Genomic DNA, 15,308 nt, shown 5'->3' with positions numbered 1-15,308 from the left:
GCCAAGATGTGGAAGTAGCCTGACTGTCCACATATATATATATATATATATATATATATATATATATATATATGATTAAAGAAGATGTGGTATGGAGCAGCTGGTGGCTCAGGCGGTTAAGCATCTGACTCTTGATTTCAGCTTAGGCCACAATCTCACGATCTGTGAGATCAAGCCCCATGTCGGACTCTGCACTAACAGCACCAGAGCCTGCTTGGGACTCGCTCTCTCTCTCTCTGTCTCTCTCCCCCTGTCTCTCTGCCCCTGCCCTGTTTGCGTGCTCTCTCCCCCTTTCTAAATAAATAAATAAATAAACATTTTTTAAAATGTTAAAGAAGGTGTGGTATAGATATATACAATGAAACATTATTTAGCCATAAAGAGGAATGAAATCATGTCATTTTGAAAAACATGGACAGACCCAGAGGGTATAATGCTGAGTAAAATAAGTCAGAGAAACACGAATACCATATAATTTCACTCATCTGTGGGATTTAAGATACAAAATGAACAAAAAAGAAAAAAAAAAAAAGATAAACAACAACAACAAAGGACCCAGACAATTGAAAGCAGAACAAACTGGCAGTTGCAGGGTGAGATGGATGAGGTGACAGGTGAAAAAGATAAAGGAGATCAAGAGTATACTTACGTGGGTGAGCATGGGCAATGTATAGAAGAATTGTTTAATCCTTATATTGCACACCTGCAACTAACACCGTATGTTCATTATACTTCAATAAAAAAAGATTTTATATGAGGACCGACATCTGGGAACATAGGAAAGCAGGAAGCCCTGATTTCTGCCAAGTCTCTAGCCCCCTCCAAGCCTTACTAGACATACCAACATATCATGTGGTTATTTGGAGCTGGAGATGTGGGAAAATTTGTGGGCTCTCCCTCCAGGGAGAGTAAAGTGGAAAAATAAATGAGCTAATTATTTTTAAAAATATAAACTTTCTTCTTAAGAGCCAGAACAGATGAAAAATATCTAAGCAGGGTTCGGGCAGTCCTGAAATCGTTTTTCAGTGTCTTCGGGAAGTGTTATCAGACTAAACATAGGAAAGCAGTACTGAATTATAGAGCATATAATCCCAGAATATCCTAGAAAACTTCAGTATGTACACAAATGATAAAATGCTCACTATTTATGGAGTGCTTCTTATCTATCAGGGACTTTAAGTACATGGTCTCGTTTAATCCTTTCAACAGTGCTTGGAGATAGGATCCATGTCCTTTATCACAGCTGGTGAGAGATGGGGCCCATGTTTAATCCTACAACTATCTGATTTCAAAAAATATGCTCTTTCTACAACATATCATCTCCCCAAGATGTCCTCTAGGCTATTTATGGTAGGGGAAATACACTCTAATTAGAAGCAATATTTCCAGCTAAATATTAGCTAATATAAAGCACCCAGAACTAATATTTAAAAATCAAACTAGAGAAAAATTATTTCTGTATTTTAAGACCCATCATTCCCTTTCACCTTTAAAATAATTAGGAGACATGGGAAATCAAAGAAGAGAAAGCTATCTTTTAAAAATTTTTTAAAACAATTTTTAATATTTGTTTATTTTTGAGAGAGAGAGTGATAGGGGAGGAGCAAAAAGAGAGGGAGACACTAAATCTGAAACAGGCTCCAGGCTCTGAGCTATCAGTACAGAGCCTGATGCGGGGCTTGAACCAACAGACCACGAGATCATGACTTAAGCCAAAGTCAAATATTTAACCAACTAAGCCACCCAGGCACCTCAAGAAAACCACTCTTTTGCTGACCTCACTGAAGTTCAAATCGAGAGCTTCAGGCAGTGTTCTAATATGGCAGAGATAGGTGTCATCAGACACATAAAGATTCCAAAATGCCTTCCAGGGTGGAGTGCTCACTACAAACAGCAAGGAGTTTATTTTGTGACCAAAACAATTTACACTGGAATTACCCACGCCAGACCAAATGAGCACAAATGGAGGGCAAGGGGAAGCATGATGTGAGACTAATAACCTTAATTTGGAGTAGCCCTAAAAACGGAAGGTGAACAGACAGAATGAAGATGACAGTGGGGAGAACAGTGCTGGAGGCTAACACCTGAGGAAATGGTGGGTTTAGAGTTGGAGTTCACTAATTGAAAACAATAAAATGAGGCAGTGAAACAAATGCTTTGGGAGGAAAGGACAAACTAGTAATGGGTAAATCTCAAAATCTTAATAAACTAAATTTGGGAGAAAAGTGTATAAAAGTAACTGGATTCTACAAGCTTGTAATTTTTTGTTGAAGGTATCTATTCTATGATACATCATCTGCAAAATATCATATCTACCAGTGGAAATATGTTAATCCTGGATAGATTCATTTTAAAAAGCATGGTTAAATCTTTCAAACACAGTTTCATGTTAAAATTTGCTCTACCAAAATAATAGGTCAATATTACTACTCTGAAACTAGAAAACTTTTAATATTCCATCTTGGTGCATACACACACATACACAAGTTATAAATAATAAAAATATTAAAGAGCCTCTAGAAAAAGGATGGAAGGAAAAAGGGAAAGTTTTATATGAAATTTGGTTTGAACTATTCCTGTTCAGAATCTGGTTAACAATTGTAGTTTGAATACATATGTTATCTGCTCTCCCTCAAGAAAATCCACGAAAAGGAGAGCAAAGAAATTAAATATGCATAAACCCACAAGCACAAAAAAAGAATGGAGAAGTGGTAATAGGAGATAAGAAGGTGAGTATTTTTTTTTTTTTTATGAATTTAACAGACTGGCAGAATTGACCTAGTGAAATGAAGAAAACTGAAATTTAATTTCCAGAAGAGTAGAAATACGATTCACCCAAAGAATCTCAGGAAGTGTTATAACTTGGAGTCACCTGGTAGATCAAAAGACATGAAACTAAAAATTGGGGATTGGTTGAAAGTCTAGATGCAAAGCAGTCTATACTCAGCTCTCTTGGCAAGAGCACTAGGTTTCCACCTCTGGAGAATTTGAACAGAAGAGGCCCCGTCAGAATACCAGCTGTCATGGATGGTACTGGATTGGGTGAAATATGAGGCTAAAATTGAGAACTTAAATGGGAATATATGTTTTGAATAATGAAATGTAAGCCCCTTCCTGCTCTGTCCCCAGAAGGCTTCGGTCAGACATAACTGCTGAGAGGGAGGTTCTACTCTAGACAGCAGAGTTCAATGATGCCCAACACGAAAAGGATCATTTTACTAAGAAATTCACTTGCCCACAAGCCCACTCACATACTGAACTTCCAAACATTTTCTAGTACATAATGCTTATTTATGAATGGAAAGCCAAGGATCATTTGGCATGTGAGACAAATTTCTAGTAGAAAAAAAGGAACAAAATCAAATAGGTGAAAGGAACGCAGCAGAGAAAGAGATACTGCAGAAACAAAAATTTGTTTTTTTAATAAACTGTTTCTAATATCTTTAAAGATACAAGAAAACCTACAACAAGAAAATGATATGAAGGAAAGAAATCATTAATGCATATAGGGGGTAAAGTTAGAAACAGAAAAATAGTTGCCCAACATGGATGGAACTAGAGTGTATTATGCTAAGCAAAATAAGTCAGTCAGAGAAAGACAGATATCATATGATTTCACTCATATGAGGAATTTGAGAAACTTAACAGATGATCATAGGGAAAGGGAGGGAAACATAAGATAAAAACAGAGAGGGAGATGAACCATAAGAGACTCAAATACTGAGAACAAACTAAGGGTTGCTGGAAGGGAGGTGGGTGGTGGGAAGGGTAAATGGGTGATGGACATTTAGGAGGGCACTTGTTGGGATAAGCAATGGGTGTTATATGTGAGAAATCACTGGGTTCTACTCCTGAAGCCAAGCCTACACTATATGTTAACTAACTTGAGAATATCATAAATACATAAATATATAAATAAATAATAAATAAATGAATAAATAAAATAAAACAGATGGAAGACATGAATCAAGATTTCAACACACACACAAAATTAAATAGTTCAAATTTGGACTTGTCAGCTTTAGCTATATTTACACTTGGTAGGTAGTTAAAAACGCAGAGGTGAGCAAGTGTGACATACCCTGACTTGGGAAGCAGGATGAATGCAGCATCAAGTCAGGGGACTGGAAGTCTTTGCATCTACAGGACCTTGGAGAGCTACCTAATCCCCTCTGCACCTTTGCTTCCTCATCTGGAACAGAAGAGGACTGGCTTACCTGATTGCTGCAGTGCCTTTCAAATGTAAAAATCTTTTCATGTATCCACTGGCGTCCACTAGGATAGGAGGACCAGGATGAGTGGACTAGATCACCTGCAAGTGAGGAGATCCTAGCGTACACAACCTAACGTCAATTTCCAAAACCAATGAAACTCGTCTTTGCAAAAACATTGCTGAGTTCAAAACCAACAGGCCTTACTTTAAAAACTCCAATGTAAGAGCACTTGGGTGACTCAGTTAAGCGTCCGACTTCAGCTCCGGTCAGATCTCACAGTTCGTGGGTTCCAGCCCCACATCACACCCTGCACTGACAATTCAGAGCCTGGAGCCTGCTTCGGATTCTGTGTCTCCACCTCCCTCAGTCCCTCCCCCATTCACACTCTGTCTCTCTCTCTCAAAAATAAATATTTAAAAAAATTTTTAAAAACTCCAATGTAAAGATTTTAACTTTATTCTTTCTTTAAAGCTTTTGTTGTTGTTTTTATTCCCACATGAAGGCACAGGACAGCCAAATTATTTCCCAATGATCTGGTTTCTGTTTATGGTTCTTTATAAAAATAAGACTTTTTTAAAAGATAGATTATTTCAAGGAAGACAAAAAAGGTAATTTATTTTTCCTTCCTGTAGAAAATTGTCAAATTTCATTAGGAGAAATCAATTAGTTCATACAGCAAACACTGTGAACAAATATTGTCAGAATTTAGAGGACAAAAGTGATACATAAATGTGAAAATACAGCCTCTTTTTTTGAGATAAAACAATTAAAATTGCAAAAAAAAAAAAGAACAGAACAGTAGTTGTCTACTGAGTGAAAGGGGGTGTTCTGACAGGGACGAACACATTGGGGACTGTGGAAGTGTGGCACACCTCATTTCTTCACTTGTGTGCTTGGTGCGACCGGCTTTATTCCCACTGGTGAAACTGCACATTAAAATTCTGTGCGCCTTTCCATATGTGTATCATATGTTATACATATGTATCATCCGATACATGGACACACAATGAAAAGGAGCAAAAAGAGCAATCAGAGAATGAGACGTGCTCTTAGAAAATACAATTCTGACAACATCTCCAGATACCTTCAAAAAAAAAAAAAAAGAATTGAAAGAAATTGAGAAATGTCCTGAAAAGTAGGGAGGAAACAAGGCAAGAGGTATATTTGTAATTTGAAGATGAGATAAAGATAACATTTTCCCCAAAACAACCCGTAGAATTAAAAACAAAAGTTCATTCCAATCAAAAACAACAGTGTGGTGAAAGACCAAAACATGAAACAGAAGTAAGTGCAAATTGGACAGGGCTGCTTGTGGGCAGAAGCAGAGAGCCGACATCGGGGCCAGACACCAGAAATTCTGGCAAAGAATAGCTTTCCCACGTGAGGGGTCCATCCTAAAGGCAAAACGTGAATTCTTGCTTAAAACAGGACAATGGCAGGCATGGACCAGCGACCAATCTCTGCTGGTCCTGGGTGAAATTCTAGAAGCAGAGATAGGGTTAAACATGGATTCACATCAACACATATGCATTCGGAGGAAGGGGACCATCTCTGAGGGAGGAGGAGGACCAGGAGACCGCCTCGTGACCAAACACACAGACGCCAGGCTTCAGAGCGGCAGGAAAATGGCACAGCTGCCTCACATCAGACACAGCTCTGCCGCTCTTCCCCTCCTCATCGCGCCTCCAACTCCTTACACTTACACAGTATTGCATGTCAAGTATATCTCAATAAAAAATAAGCAGAAGATTAAAAATAAATTCAATAAAGCTAAAACTGAAATAAACCATGGCTTTAACCACCCTGTAAAATACCTTCTTCCACCTAGGATGAAGGGCTGGTCCACGAAAAATGAAACCTATTCTGAAATGAATAACCAGAACCAATTATAAATGATTTATTTTGAAAAGTGTGTAACAGATGTGTTAGGTAGAAGCTAGACAAGAGCAGTGGAAGGAACGGAGTCCCAAGTCCTGGAAGGGGAATGGAGACGGGACTAGAGGCAAGGACAGTGATAAATACACTACACTTTATCAGCCTGGAGGCACAGCGTCCTGACCTTGTACCTTCCAGGACCTTGGGGCTGACAGACAAAAATCCTCAGGTGCAGAACACACGCTCTCCTCTTCCACCTCTGGCCCAGGGAAACCGTCAGACTCATTTATAATACATCTGCGTTGCATGGGCAGCCTTTCCAGATGGAAGAAGGCTGCCACAAAGGTTCTGGTACAAACCTGGTAGGATGGAAAACGCCCCCTCCCGACCTGTGATTGCAAAAGCCCTGTTTGTAGGCTGGAGCTCCTGGAGCTCCTCCCAGCCCAGAGGCAAATAATATTCAATCCCCAAAACGTAGGGGCTACTGTTCCACCTCCTGAAACTGCCAGGCTCTCAAAGTACTTTCTTTAGTAACCTGCTTTGTGCTTGCTACTTTTCTCCTGGCTGCCTTTATCTGAGTGCATATCACCATGTAAATCCGCTCCAGGGGGATCCAAAGGATGAGATCTCCATTCACACAATACAGACTCTCACCCATAACAAATGGAGAACAGAAGCAAAATATAACAGGTAAAGAGAGTTCATCAGGAAAAAAAATTATACGTTCACTGAAATGCAGCTGAAACTTATAACCAAATATTCTGACATTAGTTAACAATATTAATTAAAAAATAACACATAATGAATCAGTCATCTCATGGAACCAAAAAAGGAAAAATGATAGAATATGTAAGCTCACCCAAAAGTCAGTAAGAAAGTAGAAGATGAGGGGCACCTACGTGGCTCAGTGAAGTGTCAGACTCCTGATTTTGGCTCAGGTCACGTCTCACATTTTGTGAGATCAAGCCCCATGCTGGGCTCTGCGCAGATAGGGCAAAGCCGAGTTGGGATTCTCTCTGTCTCCCTCTCTTGCTCTTGCTCTCTCTCAAATAAATAAATAAACTTAAAAAAAAAAAGTAGAAGATGAAATCTGAAAAAGTTAAACTCAGGACAAAAGTGGAAGAAAAACTAAAAAATCTCACAAATGACAAGACTGGAAGTAGCTTAAGGGAAAACAGGCACTGTAGACAATGTAGTAAGGGGCATGAAAACAGAAATAAGAGAAATAAAAATACCAAATACAAAATAAATAAGACGAGAGAGAAAATAAGCAGGAACTAGGGGGGAAAAGGATTACAGCCTAAGTCTCATTTTAAAGAATAAAAAGAAATCAGAAAACAAAACACATTAAAGAAACAGTAAATGAAGATTGCCTTAGAATACAAGATCTGCATAAAATACTAAAAGTGAACGCCATGTCTCATGAAAAGTAAACTGGGAATGATCCACACCACGACCCAGCCTAGTAAAATCAGTAAACCTTTAGGTTAGGCAAAGGATCCTCTGGGTATCTAGGCAAGAAAATAAAGTGTTTCCTGGTGTGGGAGTGGATGGGGGGGGGTGGGAATCCAGCAGCCTTCAGCATCTCGATAGCAGGTGTACAATGTCCCTGCTGGGAAGGGCCTCCAGGTCCATCTTGTCGCCAGACCGTTTCCTTGGGGGGGGCAGTTTCGAGGTGTTCTTCCACTTTGGAGTCTGGGCTCAGCCATGTGACTTGCTTTGACCAATAGGATGTTAGTAATTGTGACACAAGCAGGGTCTAAAAGAATGCTTGTTAAGTGAAGTAATCCTCTTGCCCTTAGAACTCTGAGCTACCACGTGAGTGAGGTCTCTCCTGCCTGCTGGATGATGAGACTCACGACCCCGTCATCATCACGCCTGAGCCCAGAGGAAGCTGACCACCAGGCCTGAGGGTAGGACATCCGGACCACTGGCGTTCCACCAAAGTGCCAGTTATTAGACCCGTGAGCCAGCCCGGTCAAAATTATACAACCCAGCCCAGATCATTGGAACTATTATTCTGCGAGAACCCTGAGTAAATGTATGGTTTATGTTTCAAGCTACTATATTTTGGTATCAATTCTTAAACAGCAAGAAAGTACCAGGCACACTTGGAAATTACATATTTAAAATACATGTGCAATGTCTTACTCATCTCCCATGTTCCTTTGCCCCAGGAACAAGGGAGCTGTTAACTGGCATGCAGCTTGTGCTTTTGTATCTAGAAGAGTTTAAAAGACTGATGAAGAGGCACGTGGGTAGCTCAGTCAGTTAAGCATCTGACTGTTGTTTTCAGCTCAGGTCATGATCTCATGGTTTGTGGGTTTGAGCCCTGTGTCAGGATCTGTGCTGACAGTGCAGGGCCTGCTTGGGATTCTCTCTCTCCCCTTCCCTTTGCCCCTCCCCTGCCCTCGCGCTTTCTCTATCTCAAAAATAAGTAAATAAACTTTAAAAAATTTAAAAGATTCATGGGAAATCAAGATAGTAGCTTCTCAGTAATGAGATGCCTCCAAGAACCTGGACTTTTGTTTGTGCCAACCACACGTGCCCCATATGGAGGAGAGAGCAAAAAGCAATGCTGTGTTTGCCAATGAGATAGTTTCTGTGCCAGCTGTGTCCCCTGTCCTGTGTCCTTCTATAAAACTAGGTAAACGCAGTATCAGCTTAAAACTATTTGTGTCTGCTGAGCCTGACTGCCATCTTGAATCTGTCTTCACAGAAGTAGGGTGTGGAGCAGCATTCAACCTCAGCAGAAGTGAGACCCACAAAACTCTTATATGAGAAAGTGCAATGTAGGAATATCTTTTACTAAGCCATATTATTTAAGTATGAAGGCAACAGTGATTTTGAATGTTTAAACATAAGAGAACATTGCTCCCATGGGCACTGCTTTAAAAAACCTACTTACTACAGGACAAACACTGGTGGACCACATGTTGACGGGACATGTGAATTTGCAGTCAATGGCCTGGCAAGGAGCACTGGATCTCTCTGACTCGGAGAGAAGCTGAATGTGGGAAATGTGGCAGGAAAAGCCCTATAAATGGTGTCAAAATAGCTGTGATACGACTAATAAGAAAGATGAGTGATTTGTCTGGGATCACTTATTCTCTTATTTTTAATAACCATAGAAGAGCAGACAAATAACAAAATGAGAGGAAAAAAAATAAGTGTGCAATTCACAATGAAAGTATACCATGAACTCGAGAGATTAAACAGCATAGCACCAAGATTCTTAACACAAAATCCATGTAGTATACAAGACACATGCGTGTAGTATACATGAAACAGGAGAAATTAAATCAGTTTTATCAGACTGACTGCCAAAGAAAGCAAAATAAATGCTATGAAAACCTAAATAACATAATTAGTTCTCATTGACCAATACCAAACTTGGCACCTTAAAAATATGCCCCTCTCTTCTTCCCCACAAGAATCCACAGATCATTAAAAAGAGAGAGGAGAGGCCATATTTTAGACAAGAACTATAATGACTTCCAAAGAATAAAGAACAAACAAAACTACAAAATGTTCTCTAATTAAAATGCACTGAGGTAAAAAAAATTAGTAAAGCTCTAATAAATACTGTAACACGAAGAGAGACTCTCCAGAGAAGGGAATTTTAACCCTTCGCTCCCTGAGCCCACTTAAAAGTCACTAGTGTGTACACACCTGATTGATTGTGCTCTATTGACTCCAGGGAACGCCTACTCCATGTGGTCATTTTAGGAGAAAATTTCAAACCTTCCCTTGGGCAGAGACTGCACAGCTAATAAGACCTCTCTTAATGATTGTTGAAACCATTCAGCAATAAACTGTATGTTTACTGAATAAATTTTTACCTATGCTTTCATTCAAATGAACCTTTCAGGGTAGAATCTAAACAAGAAGGAATGCAATGCTTGCCTGAAATCAGACTCCGCCATCAACAATCTTAGCAGTTGAATCAGACTGCAATCAGCAAATGATTATTTCATTTGTTTCCTGCACTTGCTGTGGGGAAGCCCAAGTACTGTGTTAACTATGGCATGACCCCACTGATATTTTACAAAGAAAGTAAGTTTGTAAATATTAGGGAATATAAATAATACTTTGTTTACATCTATCAGCAGATTCAGATCAGAAGACTTCTAGATACTACAATATTTTGTCTCCATTTCTTAGCCCCTCACTGTATTTTTTTTTAACTTTTAAGATGTTATTGGTGGTCTCGCAGGCCGTAGGAGGAAGATGGCGGTGGAGTCGCGTGTTACCCAGGAGGAAATTAAGAAAGAGCCGGAGAAACCGATCGATCGATCGGGAGAAAACGTGCCCGCTGCTGCTGCGTGGTTTCACCATCAATAACGGCCGCCACCACCGAATGGACGAATTCTCCCGCGGAAACGTACCGTCCAGCGAACTGCAGATCTACACTTGGATGGATGCAACTCTGAAAGAACTGGCTAGTTTAGTAAAAGAAGTCTACCCAGAAGCTAGAAAGAAGGGCACACACTTCAATTTTGCAATTGTTTTTACAGATCCTAAAAGACCTGGCTTTCGGGTAAAGGAGATTGGCAGCACCATGTCTGGGAGGAAGGGGACTGATGACTCCATAACCCTCCAGTCGCAGAAGTTCCAAATAGGAGACTATCTGGACATAGCAATCACCCCCCCAAATCGGGCACCACCTCCTTCAGGGCGCATGAGACCATATTAAATTTTATTTACTATTTCTTGAATTATTTTTCATTCAGTTATGTAAAATAAACTTTTTCGTCCCCTTATCATTGCCATTAAGCCTTTAAACTCGAAACAAATTGTAATGCATCTATTTAGGAATTAGTTTTGGCTGTGTTAGATAGTCCTAGAAATTCTCGTGTTTCTGGTCCTTCCATAAAATATGAAGAAAAGTGCCCTTAGCATCCTTTGTAAAACTGTATTGTTAAATACATGTGTGCAATCAAGGAAAAAAAAAGATGTTATTGGTAAATTCTGACTACTGGCCTGGCACGAAGATTTTTTAACGTACATATTTTTGAGCCAGGAAAATGGTGATTGTTTTCTGATATGGAACATAGATATAGTGTATGCCCATTTTCTACTTGTTGTTATAAAGATCTATAAAGGGCTGGTAATAGATTAAAACTATTTTCTGGATATTACAGAGAAAATACCAGATAAATTTAAGATGTCACTGCTCTTACTATGAAGGTGCATAAAATTGGCCATCAACTCTCAAGGTCTGTAAATGATAAGCGACTCCTGTTCTAAATGGAGATTTACCCTTAGAGTCACTGTATCCCATTCCTGGCCTATAGTTCTCTGTTAAATGCCAGTCTTTTTCTGTTGAGGCGAAGGGTGTGATTAAAGAGCTCTTGTGACCACATTAGAAGCCAGCCCTGACCACTGCTGCTGAAGCACACTGAAGTATTTTATAAATAATTTATGAACCTCCAGGGTCTGGCTTTGGGAGATACTCACCTTTTCTCCATCTGTGCACCACACCTCATTCATCAAAATCCAGACGAGCACATGCATTTCTCCTTCAAGATGGGTAGAGCTATATATACAATAAATAAATAAGTCTACCGGTATAACTCTGCTGCTGTCCAAAGACCACTTCTGGAAGCAATCTATTTTGACCATGAACCTTGACCAACTACATCATAGGAAAGAAAGGGTGAAATACCTTTTTACAACAGATAAATACGATGAAAAGGAACACTGAAGATGTTGGGAAAACTGCCCAAGAAGTTTAATTATGACAATGTAGCCCCAATGGCTGCTTTAAAAACTAACTTTTTAGAAAGTTCCCTGTGACTTAATGTTGCATGAGACTTGCCAGTGGCATTTTTACCATTACAGATGGTCTCAAAGGAAAATACTGTTGCACATACATTGAGTTTGCTTTCTAAATTATGCAGAATTTAAAAGAATTTTATTACCAAATATATTGAGCACAACCAGTACTTTTAACAGACTACACATTCCAAATTGAAACTGCTCACTTATGCACAAATATTCGAAATTTCTCATTTTATCATAGTGCTATTGATATAAAAGTTTGTGATAATATAGTTAACTCTTATCTACAATGTGAAATGGACTCTATTAAATTATGAACTACTCCTTACATATTATTAGATCTTCTTAGTCTTTAGAGTAATAAGTAATACCTTTGAACTTAATTTCATTAGTGATTTCAGCCCAAGGACACTGTAATATTTCTTAGAGATTTAAAATTTAATTTTCTCTTAAAGAATTATTTGAAAATAATAGTCATTTGATAAAATATAAGTGATTTTGTATGTAACTATACATCAAAATGTATAAAGCCCTCGGCTAATAATGCTCTATATTTGTAAAAACATAATTATTAAGAGCTTTCCACAAGTACATTGAGAAGTGTGAGGCATTTACTATTTTTGCCAAAGCTGGATTAACTTTCTTAATTGCAAGGAAATCAGAGTTGTGTCTACTTATTTATTTGCTATTTATGTGTTCAAACCTTTTTTTGTGTGTAACAATTGAAGTATAGGTATAAATGAGTAAGAATACAATTCAGATCATATCCTGAGGATGTTCACAGTTTTTAAAGAGATGTGTTACAAATTATGATATAATAACATGATGAAATAAAATTCACAAGTAAAATTCTAGAGCCCATTAGGAAGTGACTGATTTAGACTGAAGTTTACGGAAGTCTTTATAAAAGGGATTATCATTGGAGCACCTAAGTGGCTCAGTCGTTTAAGCCTTCAACTGTGGCTCAGGTCATGATCTCATGGTTCGTGAGTTTGAGCCCTGTGTCAGGCTCTGTGCTGACAGCTCAGCCTGGAGCCTGCTTCAGATTCTATGTCTCCCTCTCTCTCTGCCCAGGCCCAACTCACACTCTCTTCTCTTTCAAAACAAGTAAACATTATAAAAGTGGTAACATTTGAGGTAGGTCTTGACGAATGGGTCAGATTTTACCAAGAAACTGGAGATAGATGAGGAAATAGCATGGACATTAAAAACTAAGTTGTGTTTTAGTACAAACACAGGGTCCAAACTAATACATTCTGAAATGATATATCCACTAAGGGTTCACATCCAAAATTACATAACTCAACACCAAAAATAACAAATAATCCAACTTAAAAATGGGCAGAGGACCTGAATAGACATTTCTTCAAAGGAGACGTATAGACAAACAAACGGGCCAACAGACACATGAAAAGATGCTCAACGTCACCAATCATCAGGAAAATGCAAATCAAAACTACAATGAGATATCATCTTACACCTAACCGGGATGGCTAAAATCAAAGGGACAAAAAAATAATGAGTGTTAGTGAAGATGTGGAGAAAGGGGAACCCTGATACACTGTTGATGGAATGTAAACTGGTACAGCCATTGTGAAAAACAATATGGAGGTTCCTCAAAAAATTAAAAATAGAAATACCACACAATGCAATAATTTTACTACTAGGTATTTACCCAAAGAAATTGAAAACACTAATTCAATAATATATTTATATGCAACTCTTTGTTTTTTTATAGTATTTACAAAAGCAAAGATATGAAAGCCAACTGAGTGTCCATTAATAAATAGGAAGGTGTGGTCTGTGTACACAGCGCATGTGCACGTGCACATGCGCACGTGCACACACACACACACACACACACACACACACACAGAGGAATACTATACAGCCACGAGAAAGGATGAGATCATGTTATTTGCAACAACAAGGATGGACCTGGATGGTATTATGCTAAGTGAAATAAGTAAGAGTGAGAAAGACAAATACTGTATGATTTCACTTACATGTAGAATATAAAGAACAAAATAAAACAAATGAACAAACAAAAAGCAGAATCAGACCTATAAATACAAAGAACAAACTCATGGTTGTGAGAGGGAAGGGAGGTAGGAGGTTAGGGGAAATAGTTGAAAGGGAGTAGGGGATACAGGATTCCAGTTTGGGAATAAATAAGTCATGAGAATAAAAGGTACAACATGGGCAGGGGGAAATAATGCATGCTATAAAATTTCTACACTATCTACCATAAATAAATGATAGAAGGAGTTAGCTAAATTTTGAAAGAAATAGTGGTAAAATTATTAAATTGTCTCAACAAAGTCTTTTACTATTTAGTTGTTTTTCCTTTGTTTATTCTTTATAGATTTAGCATGTTTCTCTCCATATCCCTTTGCTCTTACCAATGCACACCTCTCTGACCTGCAAATAGCGGCACATGCAGTTTTTTGCCTGAAGGCTTTCTATGACCCCGAAGCCATCTTGGTCAGATTCACTCTAGACATAAAATACTGAAGAATGAACACTCATGGGTGCTAACTCAAGCAATGGCTGGTGGGATTTGGTGCATAAAAATCACAAATTTCTTGACCCATGGGTAGTATTACTCAGGTACCTATATTTCCTTGCTCCTAAAGTTCCACAGAAGGTTAAACTCCAGTTGTCCATAGTGGTCATTTGCTTCAAAATGAAGACTTTTTAGCTTTTATTTCCTTCCCTGAATAAACTTTTTCTCTTGGAATCACCTGCAAAATAAAGCACTTCCTCTTGAATCACTCTTTTGGTCTGGGTACCAAATTAAAATGTACATTGGGATAAAAGTACATCAAGTAAAATCAAATACATGAGAACAAAATAAACTTTATTTAAAGCAAGCCACTCCTGAAGAGTAACAGAGCCTGCTCTGACTAAAAACTAATATATTACGGGACAAAAGGCCATCTATGAAATTAGAATAAAAGGCAATATTATAAATAATAAAGAAGTTGATTGGAAAAGAAATTCTTGTACTTCAGGAGAAAGTTCCTTATATTTATGAAGGAACACAGGTTTGACTGAAATAAGGAGACTTGGGGAACAAAAGGAGACTTTTACAGGCTGTTTAGCAGGAAAGCAATGAATGTGGGGAGATTATGGGTGCAGAAAAAAGGAAAGGAAATGAATCTATACGAAGATGAGTTCAATTTCTTATCACCCAAATATGCTTTATCCATGACATTCTCTGTCTCACTAAACATTGCCTCTATTCTCCTACTCACGGAAACAAAATTTGCCCACATTTACTTCTGTACCTTTACCCTTCCCTCTCAGAGTCACTCCTCAGTCCCATTGATTGGGCAGGTTTTGCTGATTCTACCTCCTAAATATTTCTCAAATCTCCTCCTTTTCATCCTCATAACTGCTCTCAGAGATATAATCTCACCTTGTCTTGTTTGG

General features: G+C 38.5%; 1 long non-coding RNA gene and 1 pseudogene across 1 annotated transcript in view; one reads left to right on the top strand and one right to left on the bottom strand.

Annotated features, from left to right (window-relative positions):
* LOC115287971 overlaps positions 1–15,308 on the bottom strand; it is a 127,111-nt gene that overhangs the window by 48,485 nt on the left and 63,318 nt on the right. The gene's annotated exons all lie outside the window — the stretch shown is intronic.
* On the top strand, positions 7,892–10,852 carry LOC115287965 (annotated as a pseudogene).

The sequence above is a fragment of the Suricata suricatta genome, chromosome 1, assembly GCF_006229205.1.
Source record: "Suricata suricatta isolate VVHF042 chromosome 1, meerkat_22Aug2017_6uvM2_HiC, whole genome shotgun sequence".
Classification (NCBI taxonomy): Eukaryota; Metazoa; Chordata; class Mammalia; order Carnivora; family Herpestidae; genus Suricata; species Suricata suricatta.
The sequence above is the reverse complement of the archived record's forward strand: the minus strand, read 5'-3'. Positions and strand labels throughout refer to the sequence as shown.